The sequence below is a fragment of the Homalodisca vitripennis genome, chromosome 2 (assembly GCF_021130785.1).
Source record: "Homalodisca vitripennis isolate AUS2020 chromosome 2, UT_GWSS_2.1, whole genome shotgun sequence".
Taxonomy (NCBI): domain Eukaryota; kingdom Metazoa; phylum Arthropoda; class Insecta; order Hemiptera; family Cicadellidae; genus Homalodisca; species Homalodisca vitripennis.
Genome location: NC_060208.1, coordinates 20,318,818 through 20,324,827, shown reverse-complemented (window position 1 = coordinate 20,324,827; position 6,010 = coordinate 20,318,818).

The window sequence follows — 6,010 nt, the reverse complement described above, 5'->3', positions numbered from 1 at the left end:
TTAATTCTTTGGACGCTAGCGCCTGAGGTTGCTGCTCGACCTGTGATCACCAGTGCTCGAGAGGCCAGTATAGTAGGGAAGTTATAGCATGACCGGTGGGATGCGCGTAAGGAGTGGAGGAGGTGAGCGCGTGGGGGGCACAATCTAGAGTAGGGAAGTGAATACGGTGCTACTACCCCTACTGAGAGTTTTCGGCTCCCGGCTCATAGTGGTGGCGGGAGCCGAATATTGTAGTGTTTGCCAACATTTCTAGAGTAATCCTTATGTTCTTACCACGGTGGTCTTTTATTATGAGCAATTTAGTATAGGAGACCTTGAGAATATTTGAACATCTAAACTCTTTTGTAGTTACGGCGACGGACTTTTATGATGGGGGAATTCAATACAGTAAATCTTGGAAATATTGGGACCGGATGTACGTGATCTTAACAATGAATATGTTCTGCCGAAATTGTGTTCATAGCTCACCCTTCTAAATGAGTTCGCAGTAGAGATACCTGGTGGTAAGAAAAGGGTTCTCATAAATTAGGAAGGGGTAGGAATTTATATTATTGTTGATCTCCAACGACGACGACAGTTCAGAATTGTAATTGTTACGCTTTGTTAGCCATTAAAAATTAAATTTATCATATACTAACCGTGTAAGCTTCAGGATTTACGATAGTAGATACAATTATACACTACAAAACTTTCAGAAATTCCAGTTATCTCTTTGACACGCTGTTGAACTTTCTTCAAATTTATAAGTGTTGGTTTCTGCTTCTCGTTTCATAAAATGGTAAACATTTGCAATCACTTCTCTTGCTTGGCCGTGTATAACCTCTCTCTTACCTCCAATTTTACTTTTTACATTACGATCCATCACAAACTCTTTACTTAAAACATAATTAGCACAACACAATTAATTCACAAATTGTATTACAACTCGTGAATTGGCACAAGCGAATGTTTTTTGGGCGGGACGTATAGAAGACTGGTGACCGAAGTTCACAAGGCTAAATACGGCAACAGACTGAGCCGCTCCACCCCCCACCACTTTAGTTCCGTCTTTGCCTACGGCGCATCTCGAAGTCACCGGTCATGCTATAACTTCTCTACAATACTATCCAAAACTACCAGGGCCTATTTGTACACTTTATCAAATCTTTTAGTTCTATATAAAATAAATTATTTCTTTTTCTTTTGTAGCTTTTAGGTTGTCTATTGATTAGGGTAAATGTTTATTATTTATATAAGGTATTTGGTAATTAGTACGAAAAAAGAAATTTATGTATAATAATCACTTTAAAAAAAAAATTGTAACAAAATATTTTTTATATATCAGCAATATTTTTAACTAATAAAGTGGTTACATTTTGCAAGAAATTCGTATAATAAGAGTGAAGTATAAAAGGAGAGTAAAATAAATAAAAACAAAAGCATTGTCAAGGTCATTAGTAAAACAAACTTTAAAGCTTGTAAATAATTTTTTTTATGGTTTCATAATGGCTGATTAATTTGACGTTTGCGTCGAAAGGGTTAATAAAAGTCTTGCTCCAAAAATAAAGCAGAGTAATATTTTTACATAAACTAAGACCTTTTGTTGTGGGCAAAGAAAAATTAAATACTACTGACATAGTAATTCAGTTTTCGTTTTGGAACTTAATCCTATTTACGTCGCAAAAAATTCGTCTTGAGTTAGCAACAACGAATATGTGTCCCCAAAGTAGACAGTTATTTAAATTTTAGGCACTTAAAGCTGTATAAATGATTTTTATTTGAAATATTCTGGCACAGCATTGGCATTGTACTGATTTGTTCTTCTAACTTAGAGAGGTCGTTTTGGATCATCCTATTTATAGTAATGACAAAGTTTATCCTGACATTGAGTTAAACCTGACAGACCATGTAGCAGGTGTGATTTCATAGTAAGTGTTCTCTCACAATTGTGCGTCAGACAAAGAAGTTGCTTTACTTGGTGATATCCTTGGCACTGCTCATTAACCCTTGAAACTTCCCAACATGAACTGTTGCATGTGCCTGTAAAAGTTTGAAAAATAAAACCAATGTCATTTGCCCTGGATATAAATTTTAAGTTCATCCTAAGTCCTGCCATGTGCTTGAACACTCTGCTAGGCCAGTTCGAAAGGGATGTAAACGCAGCATGGAATCCAGTGACTCGGGGAGTGAAAGATAAAACTTTGTATATAATGTTCAAATGTAAATAAGGTAGGATTCAAATTTAGCATTACACTTTATTTTTGTTTTAACTGTCATATTTACATAAGTCATAAGATATGTTTACCCATGAAAGATATTTCTTTAGAAATCAACCTATTTTAAGTAAAACTAACTGCGTGCGCTTTTTCATACAATGTGACAGTAAGTTTTGAGGTAAACTTTAGAATAGCTATATATTTTTGGAATTAGCACAAAATTTAAAATAAGGTATATAATCACAGTTCTGATGTAAAACTTCTTGCTAAGCAGTTACACAATGGTATATTAACATAAATTTTTTTTTTATTTTGTTTTAACGTTTTCTACAAATATTTGTGATTAAACAGTATTGCAGTACATGAAGCATGTTTTATTAGGTAACTGCAGTATTTAAATTTTAAAATTGCAGATACAGAGTACCTGTGTGCGATTTTTAGCCAGATACGTACATCAGTCTACAAAAACTTCTTTGGAATGGAACCCTGAAATTAGGAGGAAAGTTGCCTTTAAGACTGCCTGTACTAGTAGCCATTATATTTAGTCATGGAATTTTGGGAGATGTTTCATTGTAAAGTTCTGATTAATTCGTATTTAAACAAAGTTTGTCTTTTATTATTAAAAAAGTATTTACCTTACAAGAAAAAATTAAAGAGCATTTAGATGCATACTAATGCCAATGGCGCAGTGTAGCGGATACAACGGTTATCACAAGATAACCGGATCAAGCATGGCTGATGCTTGGATTGGTGAACACTGTCCTTGAAAGCAGCCCGACTATTGATGGTGTTTCGGAAGTCATCTTTAAGTTGTTGTGTTACAGAAGGTTTCTTAGCCCTAATTTCACCTGGTTAAAATAAGACTACTTTACTTTACTAATCAAAGTTTTGAAATGATATCTAACATAACTTTTCACAAAAATAAGGGTGCATACAAATCGTTCAAGTTTAACATTTGTCTGAGGTAAAATTCAAGATTGTTTCACTTAGAAGCAACAATTCAGGGATTGAGATCCAATTTGTACTTAAAGATTAGATTCTGAATAAATTGTTATGAAATAAAAAAAAGAATTTTCTTTGAAAAAGAGAATTAACTGTCGGCATGCTAATTTTTGTGGGTGTTGTGTATACCAATTCAATTTGCGATGTTGAATTTGAGAAAGTAATACGTGAAAGATTAACATAACCTTATTCTGGTAGATGTCTCATCTGATTTTGTGTTTAAACCCTGAAAGTAGTGTGGGCTGGATATCCGTCATAAAACGGTATTTACATTAAGTAGGATCATCTTATATCTGTCCTGTGGGTGCATGGTTGTGTATATAAAAATATTTTCCAAAACAAAATATCAGATTGTTTTTACAGCCATGGTTACAAAGAAGAACTAATCCAAATTCTTTTATCTCTTAACAATACATTATTTAGTTTTTAGTTCATTTCTGATCAATTAAAAATAAATTGTTATGAAAAATTGGGAATAATTTTTAGGTTCTCACTTTATTACAGAACTTGTTCTGCAATAAGTTATGTATAACATGTTAGATTTAGAGTATTTGGTATAGTCCAGTAGCCAAGAGTCAATTTGCAGTGTATAAGTGTACAATCTAGTTTTCATGAAGTAACAAGAGGGGTTTTCCCTAAGAAACTAATTAATCATAAGCCACATTAGTTTTGGTGATGATAGAAATGGAAGGGTATGAACTCATCAAAATTTAAACATACTCGTATAATCTGGGGAAAAATTATTGAACTTTTTTAAGAATCAATAAAAAAAGAGTATCAAATCCCTTCCCCTCCCAAACTAGTAGCAGCTGACAAATGATTAACAACAACTCTGTGTGCTTGTGTAAGGCAAATTGGTTCTCGTGTCCTATTAGGTTCAATTAGGTATACTATTAAGGTTCAAATTTATTACCCAAAACGATACTGACTGGAGGGCAAAAGAGATGGCCAACTGGCCGGAAATTTAACACAAGAATCATCTTGTAGAACCTGGAAAAAATTTAAAAAAATTTCGTCTAAGAATATATGAAATCATTAATTAATTTGACAGCTCCTTGAATCAGAATCTGATTAATCTCAAAACATCACATTTTACACAACGTAGTCCATGAATAAAGATAGATATATGTTTGCGGGCTCCAGTTGATCTGAGGTTGCCTTCATTAGTGTAGTGGAATTTATCTTTGTAAGTTCTACTTCTGTGTTACTGCAATCACGTAACAATCCATTGGACGATCGTCTCAGATTCTGACCACTTTACGAGCGGCAGCAGAGCATTAGTGGTCAAGACACAAGCAATGTTTTAGTGTTTTAAGTTTTGTTCAGTCACCGAAAAAGTTTCTCCAGACGAAGTTGTCCAACTCTTATTCTTGAGTGAAAATAGAATTTTGAAAATACGTGTTTTGATTGTACAGGCCTAAAATGTACAGTGGTCACTCTACATTTAGTTTGAACTCTACAGACTTAGTTTGGTTCAGTGAATATTATCAGCTGTTTGACGGTCCACTAGGAATTTTACCAGACTAGATAGGACACCTCTTGGAGAACAAAATAGTGAATTTGATATGTAAAGTGGAGAAGGGGACGTTTAGGATCCGATATGATGCACAACTATAACAGAATGTGCTGAGCGGCAGGAAAGAATTGAATGTCTGGAGTTGGCGGCGGATCAGTTGTACCGAGCTGCTCACAACTGTTTTGGTTAGTGTCGAGCGTTCTCCATATATACAATACGAATTCTTTTTCCTAAAGGAGAGGTCGATCAGACCTAATTAAATAAGTTACTGCTCTTTTTTTAACACATGTGAACAAGGCCTTGGTTTGGTCCATGAATGATTGCTCCTCAAACAACACGTTTTAATCGGTCATTAGATTACAAAGAAAGTGATGGTTCTGATATCACAATCACATTTAAACCTCGACTGAACTAGCTGCATTTAAACTGGCAAAACTTGCACAAGTTGTGTGTCCTACAGTAAAAATTGCTAGTCTGAACAGGTGGAAGAGTTTTCATGAGTGCTGTTGTAACCAGTCGAACAGTTGTTTGCAAGAACTGGAGAGCAGTAGTGGCCATTAAAATTTGCCGAGACATCACTGCCATGAATGATCAGACTTCGTATTGACTCCTGCAACTACCAGCGATACATCTATAGCTAGTACTTGGGACTGTTCTCGCATGTAAAATTGCTTATCTTGTTCATATTATGCAACAGTAGTTTCGCAACTTGTTTGCTAGTGTAAACGCAGCTGAACATTGGAATTAGCCAAGGTATTGAGAATTGTTGATATTTTTTGTGTATTTGAATCACTCCTTCCTTTCCAATAAGACTATAATTAACCTATTGATTATCTGCTCTACTAGTTGTCTGTGGGTTTTCTAAGAAAAAACCTGTGGTTTGTGTAAAAAAAACTTATAAACCCACAAATATATAATGTTTATTACTTTTGTTGTACACTAATTTGAAAAATGTTTGGAGTCAAATTTCGTGAATAAATTATTGATCAGGTAGTTGCACAATTTTTATCAAAATTGAGGAGAAACTAATAATAGAATTAAGATCTGAAATTGTGAATTAATAACAAAAATGTTAGTTACTAATACTTCCAAATGTCTTAATACTTTTGTAGGATCATAATTGAATGCCAACAATCTAAAACAATAACATAAACAAATTTAAAATAATGATTTGTGTCATTCGTGAAAACAAGCAAAATCTGCTGGGTGTCTTTTTTACACATTGTCGGTCATTACACAATAACTCACTGCAACACTCTAAGCTATGATGTAAACAAATTGAAAATGATATCAGGAA